The sequence below is a fragment of the Plectropomus leopardus genome, chromosome 4 (assembly GCF_026936395.1).
Source record: "Plectropomus leopardus strain MGB_pleo_1.0 chromosome 4, ASM2693639v1, whole genome shotgun sequence".
NCBI lineage: Eukaryota > Metazoa > Chordata > Actinopteri > Perciformes > Serranidae > Plectropomus > Plectropomus leopardus.
Window position 1 is genome coordinate 31,410,634 of NC_142179.1, and position 22,787 is coordinate 31,433,420.

The 22,787-nt window shown below is 41.0% G+C and overlaps 1 protein-coding gene across 6 annotated transcripts in view; it reads left to right on the plus strand.

Moving 5' to 3' along the window:
* arvcfb (ARVCF delta catenin family member b) overlaps positions 1–22,787 on the plus strand; it is a 253,471-nt gene that overhangs the window by 30,431 nt on the left and 200,253 nt on the right. For all 6 annotated transcript variants that reach the window (XM_088077113.1, XM_088077114.1, XM_088077115.1 and 3 more), the window contains exon 2: positions 20,935–21,019. The gene's annotated coding sequence lies outside the window, so the exon portion shown is untranslated. The remainder of the gene's footprint in view (positions 1–20,934; positions 21,020–22,787) is intronic.

Sequence of the window (22,787 nt, forward strand, 5' to 3'; positions counted from 1 at the left end):
AACCAACACTTTTTGGGCCACTTGTCCGATAGGAAAAACCCAGACATCTCAGGTTAATAAAAACAACCGCATTTACCTGCCATAATCCTGGCAGGAAAAGGAGTGATGTCTCTGTAAAAAAAAAAAAAAAAACGCTCTGTAGGCCAAGATCCCGGCAAGAAAAAAGAAAAGAAGCAGTGTTTTGCTAAAGAAACAACTGCTTTTTGGGCCACAACCCAGGCAGGAAAAGCAACAATATCTTGCTTTTCATGCCGCGATCCTGACAGGAAATGCAGAAAGCACCTCTTTACTGTCCTGGAAAACTTCAATGGATTACTCAATCTTTCACATTATCTACCGTCCCCTCTACCTCGTGATGACAAAGTCAACTTACATATTATATCACTGAACAAATGATGATATGAATATAAAATGTATTATTGGTTTGCAGAAACATATGATGCGGACATTTTCTCCTGGCGACTGGGCTATATGCAGTGATTGCTATAAAAATTGTGCTACCAAAGACAGTTTCACACCTCTACCATGCCTTTTAAGTTTCCCATGTCTGTCGTCTCTGCTTTATTTTCCCTGTCCTTTGCCACTTTCCCCTCTCTTTCTCTCCACCTCGATTGTTGCCATAGCCACACTATCAGCTGTGGAGGAGCCTCCAGCATATGGGAGGTGATCACGTTTAAAATTACATATCTCACAAAGATGAAATCTTGCTGCACAAGGATTTTCTTCTTAACACAGAGCAAGGATTTGCTTGCCTGTACAGTAGATACTATTCCCCTGCCTTCACATTTCTTATTCCATACTTTCACTCTTACTGTAGATTCTTTTATCGCGCTCCATTTTCTCCATCTCATTTTTCAGCACTCGCCTTGTAAAGAGTTTGATGTTCTTGAAGGTGTTACTTCCCGGTTCACCAGGAGTTTTTTAAAAGGGTAGCTTCCTCATCTAAGTTGGGTGATATGTTTTGATGTAAGGATTTATGTTGAGCTTAGCGGCAAAAAGCAGGATTATACTTCCAATGCAAGGAAGAATATTTTAAGGTTTTAAATGTGCTGGGGATATTTTGGACATAATTTATTTTGGGTGATATTTTCCAGTTTCTTTTAACTTTCCTTAGTAATTTCTTCTCTGGTGGAGGTCTGATGATTATAGCGTTGGTGCTCGGCTGAGAGCCCAGGCCAAACTGACAGGTGTAGGAGTGTTAGAAGAGCCTTGGCGGAGTTAATTTGGATTAACTGCCTTGGTGCCAAATGGGAGACATTTTCACAGCGGGCTTTATCTCCAACATAGTTCTTCATGCAGGATTCAGCCTTCCCTCGTGTATCTGAGCAAATGCCAGACCTTATGACCCAGGTCCGACGGGCACCTCCTGCCACTGCTGCTTATTGCCCTCCTGCCCTGGACTGACACAAGTCAGTGCTTGATGTTGTACAGCTGTGACAGTAACACAGTCATTGATGGGGAGTTGTCATAGACGAGTGCTCAGTGACTGACAGGCACACTGGGCAGGACTGACACCCTCTGAGTTAATCTTAACAGTTACAAACATGGTGCATACATACATGCACATGGTGCATTATTATTTATTTTGCGTGCTCTCATGTATTTAATTATGCGATATTGCTTGCAAAATGTACAACCCCCGACATTTAGGACATAATTGAAGGTTTTTAATTTGTTCTTTTGCTTGCGTGGGACCAGGTAGAGCCTCAACAGCTCCTCGGCCCTGAACGTCCATCCATCCATAGCTAATGAGGCGGTGAGAGTGAGGCTTGCAGCGACCACTGACTCACCTCCCCTGTATGCTCCGCTGTGAAATGCCCACAGTTACTTTCACCTGCATTCCTGTTGGCTGTGTGCCTGTTTGAATTTTAGTGATGCATGGGACTGTTTATTGGCTGCTATTTTTAGGTGGTGCCTTCCTGAATTTGTCATTCCTTGGATCAGTGTGATACTAACTACTAGACTTTTGCCTGTGCATGCGATGGCAATGGCGTGCAAACTTAAATAACACTTAACTGTAAGTATAACCTGAATTGATTTATATTTTTGGCCTCTTGGGAGCGACAGAGCAAGCCGAAAACACAAAATTGACACTTGTGATTTCACTATATAAATGTGACACTATGGATGTGTTAGCAAACAGTTACTTATTCACTCACTCAACAGACGCTGAATATGATTAGCGTCATTTGATGTTTTTGATCACCTGTTAAATGTAAGTCCAATATTCACTTTTTTTGCTCTGTTTTGTTCTCAGCCAAGTCTTGAAGGAAATATTTCAGTCTTTCACAGCTAAATTCTCCACTGTGTTCACCGCTATCTTTGTCTGCCTGCTGTCTGGGGCCAAGCAGGTAGTCCACAATGTATTAGTCTTGTATTCAGCTTTTCACTGTGAGACAAAATGTTAATTTTAGACACAGCATGATTTTACATAAAATATATGGAAATATGACATAAATTTGCCCCAGGCTGTGGAAGCTTAGGTGAAGATGATGAAGCAAGTGTAACTGACACATAGTAATTCACACTTGGGACTTTAGGATCTTAAGAAATTCTTTATAAATGTACGTAAACTAGTGGGGAAAGGAGAGAAGAGTAAAATAAGAGCGAGAGCACCTCCCTGTTGAAGTCTGCGATCAGCTGGAGGCGGAGCTGCCTCACAAATACACTAACTTAATTGTTAGTTAGCTTTCACCTAGCATCTGTAAAGTCGGTACTTTGACGGAACGTCTGTTTTTTGTTACTGAAAAACTAGGTTGATTGGAGCGCTATGAGTGGACCAGAACAGTAAAGTTCAGGCCAGAAAACCAAAACAATGAGCTGAAAGATTCCAAAATGCTATATAGTAGAGGGGAAATGCAGAGTTATGTGATTCTTTGTTGGTTCATCACTGCAAATGAAACCATTTAAATTACACAAAGTCACTAAATAACACCCACCTGTCCAACTTTTCATCCTCTCCTTCAGTGCTCAGCAAAAGTGAAACTAACAGCCAACCCGAGATTCATTTTGGGACACGCTTTATCCATGTGGCATTTCGTCCATTTGCGTTTTGTTGGAACTGTGTCTGAGATTCCTCTTCCTCTCAGATTTGTGCTGCTACTACCTGATTGGTATCATTTCATATAGTGCCACTCCCATCTATGCTTTGTTTTTGACTGGGGGCTACGCACCCATAGACATCCAGACCACAGCGAAAAGAAAATAAGAAAATACGGGCAAAGGGCAGAGTCTCTCCAGAGAAATACACTGGCACTACAGTGGCTTATAACTATAAAATGATGGAGAGGGATTACTTCTGCTTTTTTTTTTTTTTTACAATTGGATATGTGACAAATAGTGCAGCTTTAAGGTAAAGGCTTTTAATGGACAAGTGTGACATTGGTTCATTAAATTAAGAGTATAGAGGGGCACCACTCTGACTGTTTTTTTAGTCCATTTTCAACTGATGACATACCAATTAGATTTAAGATCTGTGCCAGAGCTCCCTGTCTTATTAACTACTGAATTCATGGGCACATTGTTTACCAGCAATTGCAAGTGAAACCCAAAGTGAGTGATTCAAATGGCTCTGACTCACCCATTGTTAAATCTGAGCAAGTTTTACTGTTGGTTCTTTTTCCCCTCCAAACTGCTCTGCCCACCTGCTCCTGTCTTGTATATGCTGATAAACAGTGGGGACCTGCGGTTCTTCTTCACACGCTCAGGGCAGATTAACAGAAACAACCCCACATGCACTGTATACTGTGCATGCAAAGCTGAAATGCCCTAACATAAGTGACCCTTTCATGCTTTGTCATCACTTTCTCCCACGCTGATTTTCTCTGGTATTGTATGTCAGGACAAGATGGGCCAACAGGTTGCAAATCATTCACCTAGCATTAGAGATAGAAAGCCGTCCCAGATCTCTAACATCTGGAGGACGTAAGTCACAAGCCAAGTTCCTGAGTTGTAAACATGTGGTTGGTCATTTGTAGAATTCTATGTCAGGTATATAACAGGTGTTCACTGGACTTTCTATGATGGAAAAATGATAGACTACATATCTAAATATCCAGAGATTACAGCGTCAGAGAAGGCCCATAAGGAGAACAAGTGCAAGAGATAGGAAACAGTGTGTAATGTTATCCTTCCACAAGGTCTGTTAACTTCATTAACCCTGACCGATTTGGAGTTCTATTATTTATAGCATGGCAGATAGGGAGATATCATTGTTGACTTAAAATGATTTTGCTGCTCAGAAGGAGTAATGGTCACTTTCCATAATCTTTATGTAAAATGATGCAGGCATCTGGGATGAATCAAGTTAACCTCCCGGGTCATGGCTGTAATACATCTGATATTAAAATGTCATTTTTGTAGCACAGTTTGGGGTTCATTAAAATGTTAAAGAAATGCTGGAAATGGGATGAAACTTCTGTGCAAATGGATGATTTTAATATTGCCGATGGAGCCTTGCTGCCTTCAGTTAGAGATTTGAGGGGTTGATTAAAATGTTATGAAATATGAAAATGTAAAAAAGTGGTTTAAGAAGCGGTGGAATATTTTCAGGATGACTGTTTCGACTTCTTCAAAACATATTTTAACTGTTGTTTTAGCCACCGGTTTCCTCGGAGGATATACTCTCTCTGTTGAACTTGGAACAGTTCTTCGCATATTTCTGGAAGAAAAACACAGTAAATTAGATGCATGCTTTTTTAGATGTAATGTAGTGTAGGTCATTATACTTTGTTATAGAATGTAGGGTTATGCGGTTTTTGCATTTAAGATACTGGCTGTAACATTAGGTCTGTTTACATTTAGATGATATCTCAGTGATTTAAAAAGCAAAGTTGATTCGGTTTGTGGTTTCAATCTTTCTACATGAAAAAATGCTTTATTTTTTTGCTGTTTTTCATCCTGAGTGATGGTAATGAAGACAAAGCGGCAGTAAACATGTCATTTACCACCAGCGATGCGTTTACCCCCCTGGGCTGTGCACAAAAAGCTGTTTTTCAAGGAATTCAAAATTGTGGGAATCATGAAGCGCACAGATAGTCCTGCATATGTTTTACACTTGAAATACCACTGAAACTCTCTCCGCGGGGGATATTTGACCTTTGAATATAATGTAGTTTTTGAATAGCATTGTGAGACATATGGTTGTGGGATCCATCACTCACACCAGGTTGTATTACCACTCGGCCAGAGGTGTCTGAGCCTGATTGGCATATGGATGAAACCATAAACAAGCACTGATTGTACAAAATACAAAAAAAAAACAACTGAGAGGGCCTGATAACAGATAATAAAACATGACACATGGCAATTGTAACATGATACAACAGAGGGAAAAATACAATAACTATATTAAATGTAAACTGCAGAGATTTTTATGTAGTTTTTCTCCTACTGGCCTACTTAAACACAAGTGTACTGGTAGCCCCCCCCATCTGGGTCACATTCCCATCCAAGTACTTGTCACTCATCTGAATGAGTTGTGTTTTGAAACAGTGTGCAGCCAGGGGCTGAGGTAGCCCATATAAATAACACTCAAGCCATCACTGACACTGCAATGAAAAAAAAATGAATCAATGCTCATTCTGTTTTAAACAGGTTAGTTTTCTTCTTTCTTTACTCTCACCTCTGATGTTGCCATGGCTCCCCTGTGCCGTGGCCTTGATATTTCACCTTAAAGGATTTTTATCTATATGAAGACCAAAACCACATATTGTCTGTGTAGCCAATGCTATTCTTATGTGCCATAGATCTCCATTGTCATCCAAAACCTGTTTAAAACACATCAATGAGCCACTCTGTTGCACTACTGTTTCTTCATAACAATGAATAGAGGCATTGCGATCTGTTAAAAAGTTGATCCTGCTTATTATACAGTGCCCTGCTGTTATACAGAGCACCAAATGTGTAAAGTTTTTCTTGAATGCCTTTGGAGCACAAAGAATCCAAAAAAGAAGAAAATTGAAGTCTTAGAGGTAAGCATTTAACAACATCAAAACTATGTCAAAGCATTCCTTAACCAACTGTTGCACAAATTTTGCAGCATAATCCAAGTTTTATTTATACATTTATACATGTTGTATACTCAGCACTTCCCAGACACAATTTCACTAAAACCTGGATATTTAAAACGTAACTGAAAGTAAACCTTATCGACGCTCTTTTCAAAGCCAGTTGCCATTGACAAAAACAATAATTGTACCTCGCTGAATATGGGAGCTGCTGGTCGACCGCTGCCTTGTTTAGAATCCTTACTAGTGTGACTTTGTTTTAAAGAGTTATTTTGGATCACCAAAGTCATACAATAACACAAACAAACTTACTGATTGAGGCAGTGGTGGACCAGCAGCTCCTGTGATCAGCGAGGTAAATTTTCTTTTTTTGAGAACATAGATAAGTTTCACTTTTAGTTCAGTTCCCTGTCAGAAAGGGCTGTGTGATTGGGAAGGACTGAGCATACATTTGGAGATAAATAAGACCTGTATTATGCTAGATTGAAAATATTACTGAACAAGTGCACTGTTAAGCGTAGTAATGTTTTGTTTTGTTTTTTTGTTCGATTTACGTCTTCAGTTCTGGGGGTTTACGTAACTGTTTATTTACAGTGTCCCCTTGAGCTGCGCTTCTTTGTAACTGGGGTTCTTAGAGTTGTCAAATAATGGTGTGTGTCTGGCACACATGCAGTTAAACGTGCTGCAATATTTTCTCTCAGTGCTCCTACAGAGATATTGTGGATATCGCGTGTGTATTTGCAAGCATTTGTATGTGAGTGTTTGCGGATGAGTGAATGAGAGAATTGCGGGGCGAGCGAGTGAATGGGCAAATGAGTGAGCAAGCAAGTGCCTGAGCAAGTGACTTAGTTGAGTGTGTGGGTGAGCGACTGAGCAAACAAGACACTGTTTGAATGTGTGTGAGTGAGTGATTCATTATTATTGATACAGTGTTTTCTCTCAGTGTTACCGTAAGTGTTGCTGCAATGTGTTTCATGTTGTCTGGCAGCCAAAGGTCTACAATCCAGTATAATAGAGCATGTTGTTGCAGTAACAGTCTGAGTAGCTGCTCTGCCCACAGCTCTCAGCCTCACTACTCGCTGCAGTGATCTCTGCTCACACTCCCCCTCTCCCTTGAGAGATGCTCGGCTTTTCTTCGGCCTCTGGTAGATCTTTTGTCATGGATGACGGGGCAGGAGGAGCAGCAGCCAGAGCAGACCCTCGTTCCATTACCTGACTTTTGCAGCACTAATGGTGGAGTTTATGCAGCCTTCCTGACACTGGCAGAGAAAATTTGCTTCATATCTTTTATCTTCGATATGCATAGTGATCTGGTGAAGTGTCAAACTGTATTCCAGTAGTGTTGGGTGAACATAGCATTACCTCAGTCTTAGGTGTTTCTTTTTTTTCTCTCACTTAAATCCCTCAACTACCGCTATTTTATACATCATAATACAGCTCTAATGTATATCCTTAGATATGCTCATATATATAGATATATATTCATTTTACATACATTCCTGCAGGGTCTTTTCTTATCCTTGATTTAATTTACATGCAATATATTTTGCAAAATCCAAGTGCTGTCCCATTGGGATCATCAAGTTGTCTTTTGTTCTCATTTTTGTATTACAGTTGAGTTACGCTTAGTGTTTATTGCAGTCATTTAACATCTTTATTGTCTTTTTTCTGTGTCAACTGTATCGTAAATAATTATTCAATTAGATTTTTTTTTTACCTTTGTTTGCAAACACATTATAGGATGGAAAATGCAATATGACAGCTAGAATTTTTAGTATCTGTTGAGCGAACAATGACATTTACCAGATCTAATATTTTCAATTGGTTTCAGTGCACATATGGGCACCTGGCTGTTGTTTTTAGCCAAACTTGAAAAAATGTGAACCTATCGTTAAAGTGTCCCATTTCTCTCCTGTCTGATTGTCAGTCAGCATTTAACTGTTCAAGGGTTTGGTATCCATCCAGTCTGGTGATTGAGCCTCTCATGCAGTGGCCCCAAACTGAATTATTGATTGGCTGCCATGATGCATAACTCAAGCTCTCAGTTTTCAAGTATGCAGTTATCTAATAGTAAGATGTGCAATGCAGTGTAGAAAATATTTTGCTTTTCTTTGTGAGCAGTTTGGTAGAAATTGACACGTGAGATGTTACTGTAGAGAGTGGATGTTTTACATACAAGATGGTTACTTGGTCACCCTAAAAACATCCCACTTACACCAAAAGTTTCCTTAAAAAACAAAAACCTTAAGCACCACCAGTGTACTGTTTGAATCGTCTTTAAAAATAATATTGAAATACAAACAGTCATATTCCAGTATTTTTGGTCTTCACTTACACCCACTGACTTTACCAGTGTTACTGTTTTTTCTATGAAAAAAAACACTGCGTTTTCTCTGAAAAACACAGCTTTGACATGGTAATACATGTTTTCAGAGATAGAGATCTTATATATTCCTTTCATCCTCTCAGGTCTTTGCTGGATCACACATCACAGCGTGTTGGGTATGATCAGGGGGAAGACCTCTGAATGGCTGGGAGGATTCATACCCAGCCTCCCTCCAGAGCTACATGCTCCCTAGATCTCTATGGGTCTCTGGGGTGCAGCTGAGAAGCAGGCCGACCCAGAAACATGGACTGCGGCCTCCTCTGGCTCTTTAAAGCTCAGTCAGTGTACACAGAGACTCATTTGTTTGGACCCGCTCTATAAAATCTATTACCAGCCCAGTGCTGTGTGTTTTCACCTTGTTTTTCATGGTTTGTGTCCCCAGCATGGGGCAGCGAGGACAAAGAAAAGACAAACACCGCCTTTCCTTGTGCTTTATTGAACTTGGCATACAACAGTACAGATTTTGGAACTGCAGATACTACAGCTGTGTGTGGTGGGGGTTGAGAGTATATCCCACAAGCATAAAAAATATGTCAAATGCATCACATTCCAAAATATGTTGCACTGCACTGAAAAATCCTCCTTATTTTCCACGCTGCTGGAGCGCCATTTGATGACTCTGATTGATTCTGTGAGATGATTCTGCGACATTAGCAAGATAAGCCGACTAATTGGTGTTTAACACCTGCGCTCCATCAATTAGGACCTCTCTTATTTCTTCCAGCCATGAGGCAGCAGCAGAAAAAGAAATCAGAGCTGTCTCTCTGTCAGCCTGTTGGATTGTTTTCACACCCATAGAGGGCAGCTGTGCTCTCCACAATCTCTCCTCTCTGACTAATAGAGTAACAGACACACGCAGAGAGAGATATAACAAGTTATAGAGGTGCTGTGTTTTCCTATGTGAGTGGCCCGGCACTCAGACGGAGTCCATTTCTTCCGTGTTGTTTATGGCTTCAGCCTATTGGAGAGTGTGTGAAGCAGCATGCAAGTCCCTAATGAAGTCAGGCATCTGCCAGAGACAATACTCGGGCTTGTTTTGATGCTGAGCTCTCTTATTCTTACTTTGTATCTCCCTCAGTCTCCTTCTATCTGAATCTCTCCCCCTTAAAAGCTTTTTAAAAGACGTCAACATGGCTGAGCTCGCAATGCAGAGGAGCAACCATTGATTACCACTGCCCTTAAATGACTGGGGGTAATGAATCATAACAACAGTGAATGGTCGGTTCCTGACACTGAGGCATTCAAAGCAGGCTGAACAAATATGGCAGTTCCTTGCAGAGCGCGGCTACAGCTGAGCTGTTGTTCTCTGGCGCTGCAGTTGGTTCAGGAAAAAGACTCTTGTAGATGTAATGTGTTTTTGTCGAGTAGCCGAGGCGGGGGGAAAGAGGGAGACAGAGCGAGAGCTGGCATGAAATCAGCTCTCTGTAGCTGGAGTACGGGTCCTTGCACACACTGGACTGTTACAAACCAAACAATATCACATTAACGCTCTAGGTCCGCCATTAATGGGCCCAGCGTTTGCCAGCAGACGATATGTAGACACACACATGTGCACGCGCACACCATTGTAAATGCCCACTGTCTCTCCACTGACTGTTTAATTCCACGGCTGATAATTATAACTGTTATCTGTTGCCTCTGAAAAATTATTGAGCTTGTCAGCACCCATTAATTTACTCTGTATCATAAATTAAGTGGCGCAGGCTGTGTTTTATCCCCATCTTGCCGGGGTAAATGGAGGCAGTTTTTCCAGAGGCTAAGTCTGCTTTACTGTACCGTACGTCACACGTGACAGACTTTTGTTCTGCTTCCCCGTTGTTTAAACGCCTAGAGAAAATGAGTCTGAGATAAATTAGCTACAGTCGATTGTGTGTGCAGCTCCAAACTGGAGTGAGGATGTGTCATCTAAGCTGATGTTTGAGCTTTGGGTTTACATGCAAATAAAGAAACTATTTACTTCTTAACCGTACATGAATAGTGGAAGCAACTCCAGATCTATAACTGCCCATTTTATGATCCATGTCCTTGAAAATGTTAAACTATGGTATTCACCATATTCTCTTCCCAAAGCTGTTGTCCAAAACCTAAGCTGCAGGAGGCATTCATCAGCAACCAATCTCATACTGCCGTCACTGTATGTCCCGCTTGTTGCTGCAACGTGATTTTCACTCGAGCTTAAATGAAACACGTACCTCAAATCAGCCAGTGAGCAGCAGCAGAAACATGTGGCTACCAGCATTGTAAAAAAAAAAAACATGATTTATAGGCTCCTATTGTGTATTGTACTCAGGCACTGCATTGTGCATCCACATCCGTCTCTGAGAGTAGCTGACAGTCGAAGTGCTAATGCTCATGTCCTGTAAATGCCGAGTGTCTCGGTTAGGGAGAGGACAACAAAAGTGACCTTTCTGAACTTCAAAAGTGTGTTCTTGGATTTACATGTACAATTTTTATCTCAGGGCTTAGCATGTGAGGACAACTCAACATTCATGTGAAGTCATTTCAGTTTTGTTTCTGTAGCGCCAAATCCAAACAAAGTTATCTTATGACACTTTTCATATAGAGCAGGCTAGACTATACTTTTTAAGTTATAGAGACCCAACACTTCTCTTATGAACAAGCTCTTAATGAACTGCGAGGAAAAACATCCTTCAAATAGGCGAAAACCTCAAACTGAACCAGGCTCTAGGTGGGCAGCCATCTGCCTTAACTGGTTGGGGCGAGAGAGCGACAGAAACAGAAAGGGACAGAGAGAGAGTGAGAGATACAGAGAGAAATATAATAACAATAACAGCTTTAACAATATTAATATGACTAATAATAATACTATATGATAGTATATTTATAAAACAATAATATTAATATGACTTAATAATAACTGTAGCAGTGGGCATCAAGTAGGACCACAGCAACCACGACCCACAATCCAGGTGCAACCACCAACCATGGCAGCCTGTGAGGTGAGAAAACACAAAAACTCTGGGGAAGATGCCAAGTTTATAATATACATTAATGGGACATGAATGTGTGCAGATGGAGAAAGAGAAGAGGGGTGAGTTTCTCAGTGTATCATCGGAAGTTCTCCAACAGTTCAGGCCTATATCGGCCAAACTGAGAGATGTTTCCAAAGAAAAGGAGCATGATAGCTGGAAGACTCTGGCTCTATTTGTGTGTTACCAAAAGTAACACTGCATTCTGAACGCGGTCTTCTAATAGTGCACTGTGAGCTCCTCTTTTGTGTCGTCAGTAATTACGGCGATTATGTTGTAATGAATGGATTTCCCCGTCAAATGTCTCTTTTTTAAATTGCAGTGTGACCTGACCTTAACTCTGTAACACATGCAATAAACTAGTACAGACCCTTCTATCATCATAGTTCCTGAATATTTCACAACACAACAGATTTTTTTTGTGTGCTTCGTTTGGGTTGACAGTGAGCGAACAGTCATGGAGGATTTGGATGGATAAACAACCCCCACCCTTGTTTCCAGAGAGAAGAAACGCGTCAATGCTGTTTGACAGCAGCACAGGCAGCCTGCCACAAAAGTCCCTCATGAGGGAGAAGATGTGGAAGTCCACTACTGCTCCCCAAATCCCTATCAACACTTCCTTTATCCCTCTCTACATACTTCTTTCATATCCATCATGTCCTTCTCTCCTCTCACCCACCACTGTTTCCTGTCTCTCTTTCTCTTCTTCTATTCCTGTCTCCATCACCATACCCTCTGTTCCCACCTTCTCTCATTTTGGATTCCCTCTTCTGGCAGCCTGCAGACACCATTTAAATTGGATGTAGCTTGTGTGGCTGACGACACCCAACAAAAAGTGAAAGACGTGATATTTTTTTCTCCGCCTGCAAACAGACAAGAATGTCACATCCCGGCTGTTGTGGGGAGATGCTGGGCTGTTAGTGTGCCATAGTGAATGAAATAAACATGTCTTCTTGTGTGTGTGTGTGTGTGTGTGTGTGTGTGTGTGCCAGTGTAGTCCTTTATCCAACTTGTGAGGCTCATTATCTGAGCAATGTGCTATGATTTCTGAAGAAGGTTTGGCAGCCTCTGTGAGACATCTACCGTTCATTTCTCTATAGTTTGGTCCGCTTTGCTACCCGGCAAAGGAAGGCACTGTTGAAAGACTAAAACTTCACAGCTCGCTTTGAGCCGCTTGGCCCATTTTGCTGTCTACCTCTGCCATCGTTCTTTTCCTGCTCCGTTATTGTTTTCTTATTGTGCTTCCATCGCTACAGCTTTCGGCCCTTGCTCTGCCACAAAGACTAATAACGCCCAAAAACATATTATTTTATCATTTGATGAGCTGTGTCAGTTTATCCACCTGCTGCAGCACTGAACGGATATGATTGGGCACAATGCAGTTTGTTTACCTTTATGTAATAGTTTGGGCTATTTATGCAGCTTCAACTTTGGAAGCTGCCACTCTGAATACCAATCTCCTCTGTAGCTTTGCAGCGCTGCTGCTTCTGCACGGGTATTTACCGCTCCTGGATGGGTCCCAGACTCAAATATATGGCTGAAGGCTTAAATAGATGTCAGAAAGGTCTGCACTTGCACTTTCTATTTGGAGAATTCAATATGGTGTAACTTTGTTGGGTGTGAAAAGAGAGGTGAGGTGAAGTGGGGCCGAGGATATAAATGGACCGAAATTCACTGAATGTGCAAAATATGTGGGACATGATATTGAGTTGCAGCCCCTTTTGTGCAATTTAAAAATCTAACTTGCCCTGCTTCTCTTTTGTGACAAGTATAGATTTTGCAAGGGAGGTCAATAGGGAATAATGGCTTTTACCTGAATTCACCTCATCTTTGTAGTAATATTTTGCAAATTTATATATTTGACTCAGGACTTGAATGACTGCTGCGTGCCAGTGTTCGAATTCCAATCAGCAGGGATGACATGGCAATTATATACTGAATCTTAAATGTAGGAAGCCAGACAGGCTGGGAGCAAAGGGAGGGGTGTGTGTGTAAACTCAGTGACAATACAGTTGATTTTTGTTTGCATTTTTGAGTGCCACAGATAGGGGGTCGGGGCGGGGAGAGATTCCATGGAGCATTAGGTCCGTCTGAATGGGTTTTCTCTCTGTCATAGCACACTGCGCTCCAGTTTTCATAACGGCGTTGAATCACCATTTCCATTTCTTTAATTCTTTCCATCTTTTGTTACAGGGAGCAGACTTGGCAACTATTGTTTGACACATTGCTTGTGCCAGAGAAAGCTGTGTTTATGTATGTGTGTGTGTGTGGGGTGTGTGTGTGTGTGTGTGTGTGTGTGTGTGTGTGTGTGTGTGTGTGTGTGTGTGTGTGTGTGTGTGTGTGTGTGTGTGTGTGTGTGTGTGTGTGTGTGGGTGGGAGAGCTGCGACTGGCTAATCCGTAAGCCATAATAGGAGACTGCTGCTTTTAATGCCATATCAAGTAGAAGTGCCCACATTTTGCTTTTCCTGTATCCATTTTCCAACCTATCATAGGTGAGATTGGAGGTTAAATGGAAACCCAGAATTTTCATTTAGATTCTGTGGGATTGATTCAAAACAGTGAAAGCAATATTTTTCACTTTTATGATCATGCATTTTGAGTTTGTATCATGTGTTGGGATTGGTGAGGCCCTAGAGTCAGGAAACGATGCATAAAAAACTATGTTAATTTAAGAACAGAAAAACGAAATGAGTGTTTTGAGGATTTTCTGCAACAGCAGCAATAAGCTTCTTATTAATCTGTGCGCCCAAGATAAATGAATATTTTATGTCTGAGGAAGGAGCAGGAGACAATAGGTCATAAAGTTAAACGTAGACGTACCTGTATTAAATCTGTTCTATAGTTTGAAGATTGGATCCGCAGTCTACAGAGAGTCATTTTTACACTGAAGGGAATCGCGGCAGAAACTTTTTCACTTCAAAACCATTGAATCCAGCCTTTGAGGCACTTTTACTAGTTTCCATTATGCCTCGGCTGAATTATTTTTGAGGAAAATCAATTCTGTCAAGGTGAGCTTTGGAAGAGGTGCTTTAGTATTAACATTCATAAGAATATCAATCAGTCAGCCTTGTGAGTGGGTGAAAAGACGACCGAACAAAAGTTGTGATGGTTTTTCTGTCTTCCCAGAGGGGCTGTAATTCTGGTTGTTTCTCCTCGTGGAAATCCAGTAAAACCCCCCACCCCCACCCACCCATCCTCACTAGCCCTCAATATCCCTTGATCCCATTAGCAGTGAACTCTTGGGATCTATGATCAAAAATGCAAGGTCACTGAGTCATTGACAAAAGACATTGGCTTAAGTGTTTGTTTCTTGGCAACACAGGTCCAGTAGCCTTTAGATAAATGCAAGAGGGTTTGCACAATATCACATTTTCACGACTTTATAATTGTGGCCAAAAAAAGTCACAAAAGAGATAGCCCATTATTGCAATTACAACAGAAAGTTTTAAGAAAATAATCTCCACGACTTCCTATTTCTTTTGACATTTGAAGTTGTACAGTCAATGGTAACTTGAGGCTCATATTAGGATATTTAGCAAGCAAGTGCTTAGCTAACATTAGTACTCTGTTGTTTAAGAGGTTGTGTTTGGTTGTTGGCTTGTTTGGACCTTGAAACTCAAAGTCAAGGATTTGGGACTGCTCTGCAAAGACTTGAGACTTGCTTGTAACTTGTTAAATTATGACTCGGTTCCAACTCTGTAATCTACACATTTTGCTATGGATTTAGTCATTAGCTCTCTAACACTGTGCATGTGGGAGCATGAGCCTTCTGGACAGAATCACATCTGTTAACTCCCTCCCTCCTGTCTGTGTGTGTGAGAAGTACCATCATTGATAAAAAAGCCAGATCTCCCTGCAAATGACTTCCATGTTACGTCATCTGTCAGTATCAATTAACCTCCGGCCGTTAAGTCTGAAGAGGTCTGAAGCCAAAGCTCTTCTGAAGCCAAGAGCGGCAGACAGTGAGGATAATCAGGGGAAGTGTTGCTGAAAGGCCAGAAAAGTAGACACGCTGCAGGTTTGAATCCTGTGTCATATAAGAAAATTAATGAAGTGAATGTGGAAGATGAAAGGCGTGACCGGGTCTGTCTTGTAATCAGTTTAAGTAATCGGTGTCTTTTACTTGGCCTGTAAATTCACACAGTTTAAAAACGGCCCCTGTGTTTTTCAGCTGTCTCCACTTACCACCTGTGTTCCTATGGTAACAGAGAACATACTCCCTGGCACTTCAATCTCTTAGCTCTGTCACTGATGTGCTTTTGCAGTGGAACCCCTGCAGATGGAATTTCTACCATTAAATGATAAGTGTTTCTCAGCTACTGCTATAAAACTGAAACAGCTTCTTTCACACAATGTGCAGCTTGACAAAATTGCGTCAGTGGATAGAGATGGCCTCATTGGTTATGAGTGCAAATTTATATTTACAATACATTTTCATCATTCTTAGAAATACAAAGTTCGACAACATTTTTTCTTTCCTCTTTTCACTCAACTGTCCACAGTCTAGGGCACACAGATCATTTTGTAGTCTGTTATCATCAGTGATAGTAGGATCACTAATGGGCCAATCCCCCAAAAAGAGCCCTCCTGCAGTTAGCCAAACTGTACAGCTAGGGCCCATATGGTCCTGCCTGCCCTCCGTCTTCCCCTCCTCCCATATTATCTTCACCCCAGCCTCTGTTCCCAGCAGGAGACCAGACATACATGCAGCATGTTCAGGCCAGGGGTTGCACTATATGATTATACCTAACACACTGTGTGTACTGGAATTAGTATGGCTTCAAATAACAAGTTTTTTTCTTTTCTAGTGATTTACTTCTCAGTCTAAGTATTTTTTTAATCTGTAAAATGTTAATGGTGAACATATATTTAGGAAATAGTGAAAAATTACAGTTTTCCTGAGCCCATATTTTGTCAGTTCACTGACATCCTCATGTTTGGGAAGTTGAAACCAGCCATGTTTAGTATTCTTCTTGATAAATTTCTTCTGTCCATCAACAGTAATCAAAATTATAAATTTTTTGATCGCCTACTAATTGAGTAATCTAATCATTCTTTCAGCTCTAATTTCTGGTGCTGTGGAGTGGTGCGGCATGATTTTAGAGGGTAATAAGAAATTATTCTGTAAGTTTTAAGCAGTAATTAGCAGTGTAATGGATGACCCTTACAATTTCAGCATTATCAGGCTGATGACAAATGACCAAAAACACTCATCACAAATTCCTGATTATGTAAACCAGCAGGAAATGCCTTTTTTTTAGACATCATCTTAACTTACTATTACCAGCACCTGAGATATCGAAGCATTCACATGCAAAGGTTATCATGATTTTTGCACGTGAGAGGATTCCCAATCGTAAATGCTGCCTCGAGAAATAAGTACAGTAGCTATTTTAGTTCTGCATTCTGACAAATGTGTTTAAAAAACATATGATTTTCACAAAGCCAGTGTTCCTATGTTGCAGTTGTGTCTGAACTGCTCCATAGGCAGGTGCTGGTTCAGTGCACCCTGACTACTGAATTGAACACCTGCCTTGCTGAGTTTGTGCTGTGCGGCGTTCTGCCCCTGTTTGTCTTCACCTGCCCTCTCGTTTCTATTTCAACTTTCACAAATACACTGCACATTAAAACAAAGTCTAGGTTCTCTGTCAGACCAGCAGGGGCTGCTTGGATGTTTCTGCCTGGTCGCTTTCCAGGTGCCCACCAGACTGTAACCGAGGCTCATGCTTGGGAGTTGAGGCTGTGTCTGTGTGTGGGGGGGGTGAAGAGCAGGCGGGGCAGGCCAGCTCCTCCGACCCCTTAGAGCTCCATCTGGACTATGGGGGGCTGTCATTTAGGAGTGCAAGGCCTGAGCGGAGGAGCAAATTGCTTTTTAATCGATCATATTCCCAGTAAAAGCCACTCCCAGCAGCCACTTGCCTACTTTCCATTCTATTTATGGAAGCTGCTTCTGACTTCTGTACTTGTGCTGTGTGTGTGTGTGTGTGTGTGTGTGTGTGTGTGTGTGTGTGTGTGAGTGTGTGAGTGTGTGTGAGAGAGAGAGAGAGAGAAAAGAGACAGTAGGGGTAAGTTTTGTTGACCACTTCATGTCAGTAAAAACAGAATCATGTTTTCCATTCTTCTTCAAGTCTAGCTTTGTGTGCGGATGTATTTTTGCTCATTAAAATCAGAGCACTACAAGGACCTTGCGATACTCTTGTGGTTATAGACGATATGAAAGCTGATAGCAAGCTGTTCCTTTGTATCTGCGGAAGGCAGTGATTCCAGGGCGATGAAACATGAGCATCAGACAGTGCTCTATTAACAACAAAAAGAAAACCCCTCCCCACCATTAAACACCACAGAGCTACAGTCAAACATGTCATGTGTTTTTATAGAAACCCAACAATGCTATAATGTGATCATTTTCCCAGCTCCAGTTTCTTGCATCTATTTTCAGTCTGATGCCCAGTGTTGAGTCTCACACTAACAGGCGCTACTGTGAAGCGTGCACGGGTAATAAATTATGACTCAGCCCAACGCCGCCGCTGATTGTTGGATCCATTTTCTAAGATGCCGTTGTTTCTAACTAATCTGCCCCTCGGGGCTCTTGAAAAGGAAGTTTAAGTCTGTATTTGCTTGCTCTGTAGAACAATTTTTTTTGTTCTTTTCATAAAGCATTGAATCACCCCCTTTGTAAAAACAAAACAAAAAAAGCTTCAGCTGTAATGGTGTCACATAAAAGATCCTGCAGAATGAGCAATACCATTGAATGAGGCCGCCGCTTGCAAGCACTCCTGTCAGTTTTCCTTTTGCAGGCCTCCCAGGAATTGTAAATGTCGTCACAATTTCAACAAGACAGGTTTTTACTAGACGCTGAAAATTAGTTTTTGGGGTGAGCTTTTCTTTCTCTGCAGTGCACCAGAAAATGTAGGACTGTTTAATATGACTTTGTAGAAGTTGCAAAGACAGGACCAAAATTAGAGGATAGCACAGTTAAGAAATCTCTGCCATAATTATGTGAGGCCTTATCTGTTTTTTTTTATGTGGCTCTAAGAGCTCAGCACTGCAAATTAAAGGTTCAGTGTGTAGGATTTAGGGGCGTAAATTGGCAGAAATGGAATATGATATAATACATTTATTTTCTTAAGTGTATAATTAGCTGAAAATAAAAATCATTTTAGGAGTGGGTCCTCGTCCTTGTTAAACTCTGGCTCTAGATAGGGCCATTTGCGTTTTCACATCAGCCACGGTTAATAAGCACCCCCTCCACAATGACCATTGTTGGAAAAAAATCTTTTTTTTTCCCTAAAATTGCTCTATTCAGTGTTTTTATTTCAATCACCTTGTGTGTTTGTTTTGGACAGAAAGAGACCTAAGCGAATAATTCGACTCCCGATAAAAACTTACTGAACAATGAACACTGAAGGAAATCTGACCTGGGGAAGTTTAAGCTGATTGCAAACTACAGTCCTTACGGTGAGATGCCACCAGATCCCCCTAAATCTTACATACTGGACCTTAATGTAAAAAACATGCAAATATAGAAAACGCCTGCACCAAGTTGACAACATATGCACAGTATTTAGACCAACAAGAAAATCCTGCTGCAAATAAATAAAAGGGCTAATTGTGAAGCATGTTTGCTTTATTTGTGTTGTGGAATTGGTGATTTCTTCATTTGATTGTGTTTCATTTATTTGCTTGTGTTTGTAGTGGCATGTTGAACTCTCTGGGATACTGTTGTATTTCACTTTATTGTTGTGGATGTCTGCAGCATTAAGCAACCCTGTTTCTTTTCTGATTGTGGCCTTTCATGTGCTAGCTGTACTGCTCAGCTATGAGAGTGGGAGTGAGGAGACAGAAAGAGGAAGGATGGAGAGGTACGTCAGGTACTCAGCTGGAGGTCCTACATCCTCTCTGTCAGTATCTTGTCGTGGTCTCGCCCCCTGACCCAACAGGACGTGAGCCTCACCGCCTCATGCTGCTGTCTGGCTCTGCTGCTGTCCTTATGCACCGCTCATAGCTTTTTATTCAGACAGCTCTCTGTTGTTTACCACTCATCCTCCCATGCTTGGTGTAGATTCTGTCATAAAGGTTCTCCAGCATCTTTCCTTTTCTAACTTGTGGCAGAGTGATACAGTCAGTGTTAGATTATAAATCTGATAGCCGCCAGTCAATATTGTCAGTCTCTGATATGATGGAGCTTCTTTAACCACATTGTCAATATGTTGATGTTAATACAACATGTCGGGCCAGAGAAAGTGTGTAGAGGGGCTTAGCAGCTGCAGGATATCTGTAAAATGTGCAGTGAAACCTGCCCTACTCTGCCTGAAGCCAACAGGAAAACAATTGTCTGGCTTAACTCGATTAAAGTAATAGCTTTGTTTTAATGCCATTAAAATTGAGTCCAATTGTGAAAAAAATGGTCCCCGTAGTCATGGAAATTTTACAAACCACACCTGCAGCCTAATCCTTGTTATATTCCACACATTTAAATGCACTGTTCTACCTAAGATCACTCGTTGGCTAGAGAGAAGCCACTTCCAGCTTGATGGTTTGGTTCATTACTGTTCTAGTTTGCTCATTGGATCCTCAGCTTGAGAGTCCATGATCTGTAAGACCTGATGCAGCTATACCTTACGTACTCCATAGACAATGAATGGGAGCCTGTTTCCTTTTTCTTTTATTTCCAAATGATTATTCTATTGTAGTGTTCTCAGTTGTGAAACAGAAAATATACCCATACACTCAGAACATTCCCCTGGCTGCTCTCAGCATCATCTACAACATTTTTTGCCGTTCATTATCTATGGAGCAGCCTCAGACTTTATACCCTGTAACATCACAAATTTGAGTTTTAGCACCTTAGTTTATTGATTTGGGAGAGAGTTGTCTTAGATCATAGGAATAACATGTATGAATTCAGTAAATGGACACTGAGCTATTGATTTTCGGTGCCATTGATTAGTGTTTGTCCCATTGGTGTGTAGTGCAATGTTATGGCTTTATTTATCAACATCATTACATGATTACCATGGGCAGAGGACAACTATATAGAGGACTATAAAGACTGTGGTTTTGTTGTTTATATTCTGTCTTGTATATTTAAATTTAGAAGATATCAACTATTTTACTAGAATTTAATTGGAAAGATATTTCAATTTCCATCATTTATACAGAAGTTTTAGGTAGTTGGTAGGTAGTAGTTTATGCTATATTCTTCGCAGGGATTTTGGACTGCACACCAAGAAGCTGAAATTAACACTTGACTTTGTTTCTCACGTCTGTGCCATTATTTTAACACACCTGTGCACTTTGTTGCATTAATAAAGCTGGTATATTCCTTTACTTTAAGTTTGACATTTTAGGAAATACACTTATTTACTTTACAAAGGGTCAGATGAGAAGATGGGTACCTCTCTAACAGGTATCAGACTTCTCATCTGACCCTCAGCAAGGAAGCAAATAAGCGCATTTCCCAAAATGTCAAACTTTTCCTTTGAATGCTTATTATATAAATACTGGAATAGCACAGTTGTCTAAAATGTCCTTCTTTGTGTTTTTCAGGTGTAGCATTTCAAGTGTGGGGGCTCCGGTGTGATAAATGTCAGCCTGTCCTGATATTTGTATGGGTCTTTCTCCTCAACCAAAGGTGAGTTCATCCTTTTCTCAAACACGTGTGCTGTGCTTTACTGTCACCAGTGGATTTTTATAATAACAGCTGCACTCACAGCAGCAGTCAGACCTCTTTCTCAAATACTCATTGCATCTGCAAGTATGACGAAAGCCGCAGAAAGCTGTAAGAGTCAGAATGATTGATTGACAGACATGACGTGGGTAAATGACAGGCTCAGAAACATTTAGACTGAGGGATGGATGACTTTGTCTTGTTTTATTACAGCAAGTCCACAACTGTGGTACGTTCATAGGTGAATCGCGAAAACACGTAATTGATTCTAGCTTGGATTATCTGAGTAGTTAATACCTCTTTTGGCAGAATGTGTCCCAGTCTGCCATTTAGAAAGAAGCAAACAAGTTGGTTCCTTGTGCTGCCCTAGTTAACATCCATAAAACAGATTCAAAGCAGTTGACATAATCTCAACTGTTACATCCTATTTTGGGATTTCTTACACAGATCCTAAGTAACTGCTTTTTGTGCACATGATCTTTTCTTTCTTAGGTTACCCTTGCTTTCACTGTCTTCCAAAGTACTGATGTTGCTCTTTCAAAGAGGTAAAGTTTTGTTGCCACCTGACAAACAACTCAGGCCTTGATGTTGGTTGCCCGGGAGCTGTAAACTGAAGTTGAACCTATTTGTGGAAAAAAAAGAAAAGAAAAAAAAAAGTTCAACAAAACGGTCAGCCTTTTCTTAGGTCACATTGACAAGAGGACTCTCTTTAGTCATTGATTCACGAGAACGCTGAGTCGCCACATTATGTTGTTCCTTTTCGCTGCTGAGGTTAATCTTGTTTCTGGCAGCTAAAACCGCTCATTTGCGTAGTTTGGCTGACGAATAAGTCCACCTCAGCTTCAGGTCATGTTTTGTTTCTGTCTTCGTCTTGTACTTTTTGTTTGATGGGACTGAGCTACTGCGCTGGCTGTTCTTGAGGGAGCCATACATCACTAGTGCTGCATCTGTGCACCTCAACCAGGAGTTACAGCTTGGCCTCGGATGAGATATCAGCTTTAAGACGTGACATGGGGGAAGATTTAAAGACTTGCAAAAAAAAAAAAAAGGAAAAAGGAAATCACACAAAATAGTGAGGACAGCCAGGCTCTGACATGCAGTTTTTGAAAGCACTGGTACGGGAGAATAACCCAGCTCCACCAACTCCCTCCGGCAATGATTCTCCCATGGTTGGAGCCTTCTCTACTACTCCCCTGAGAGGCAGGGCCTCTGGGACAGAACCACTAGGTGATTCCTTACTATCATCTGCTGCCTCACTGCCTCATATCATTTTACAGTCTACAACTAAGAGCAAAAATGTTGTTTGTTTATGATTTCATATTTTTCTGCCTCTCCAAAGCCCTCAAAATCCCTCCTTTATGATTCATCTTGGTGGGAATAAGTGGCCATCTGTGGACTGAGAGTTTATTGGCTTTAAGAGGGCAAATCACGGACACACACTCAATTGCTCCTTAAGCACCCTACTGTTCAACTAGGAGTCATTCCGTAGATGATGCTAGAGAAATTTTTGAAAAAGAGTTTGTGCAAATGTATTTATCATAGCAGTTTTTATTTCTTTCTGGAGACCTGCTAAGAGTTATCTTATATAAGATTACTTTGTAAAAGCATGGTAAGTGTTGCAAAGTATAGTTATTTGAATATGACTATATTTTCCAGTTTTCTGATCACTGTTTCACTTGACCTAACAGCACTACCAGTTTATGGCTGCTTTTTTACTGGCGTATTACAACTC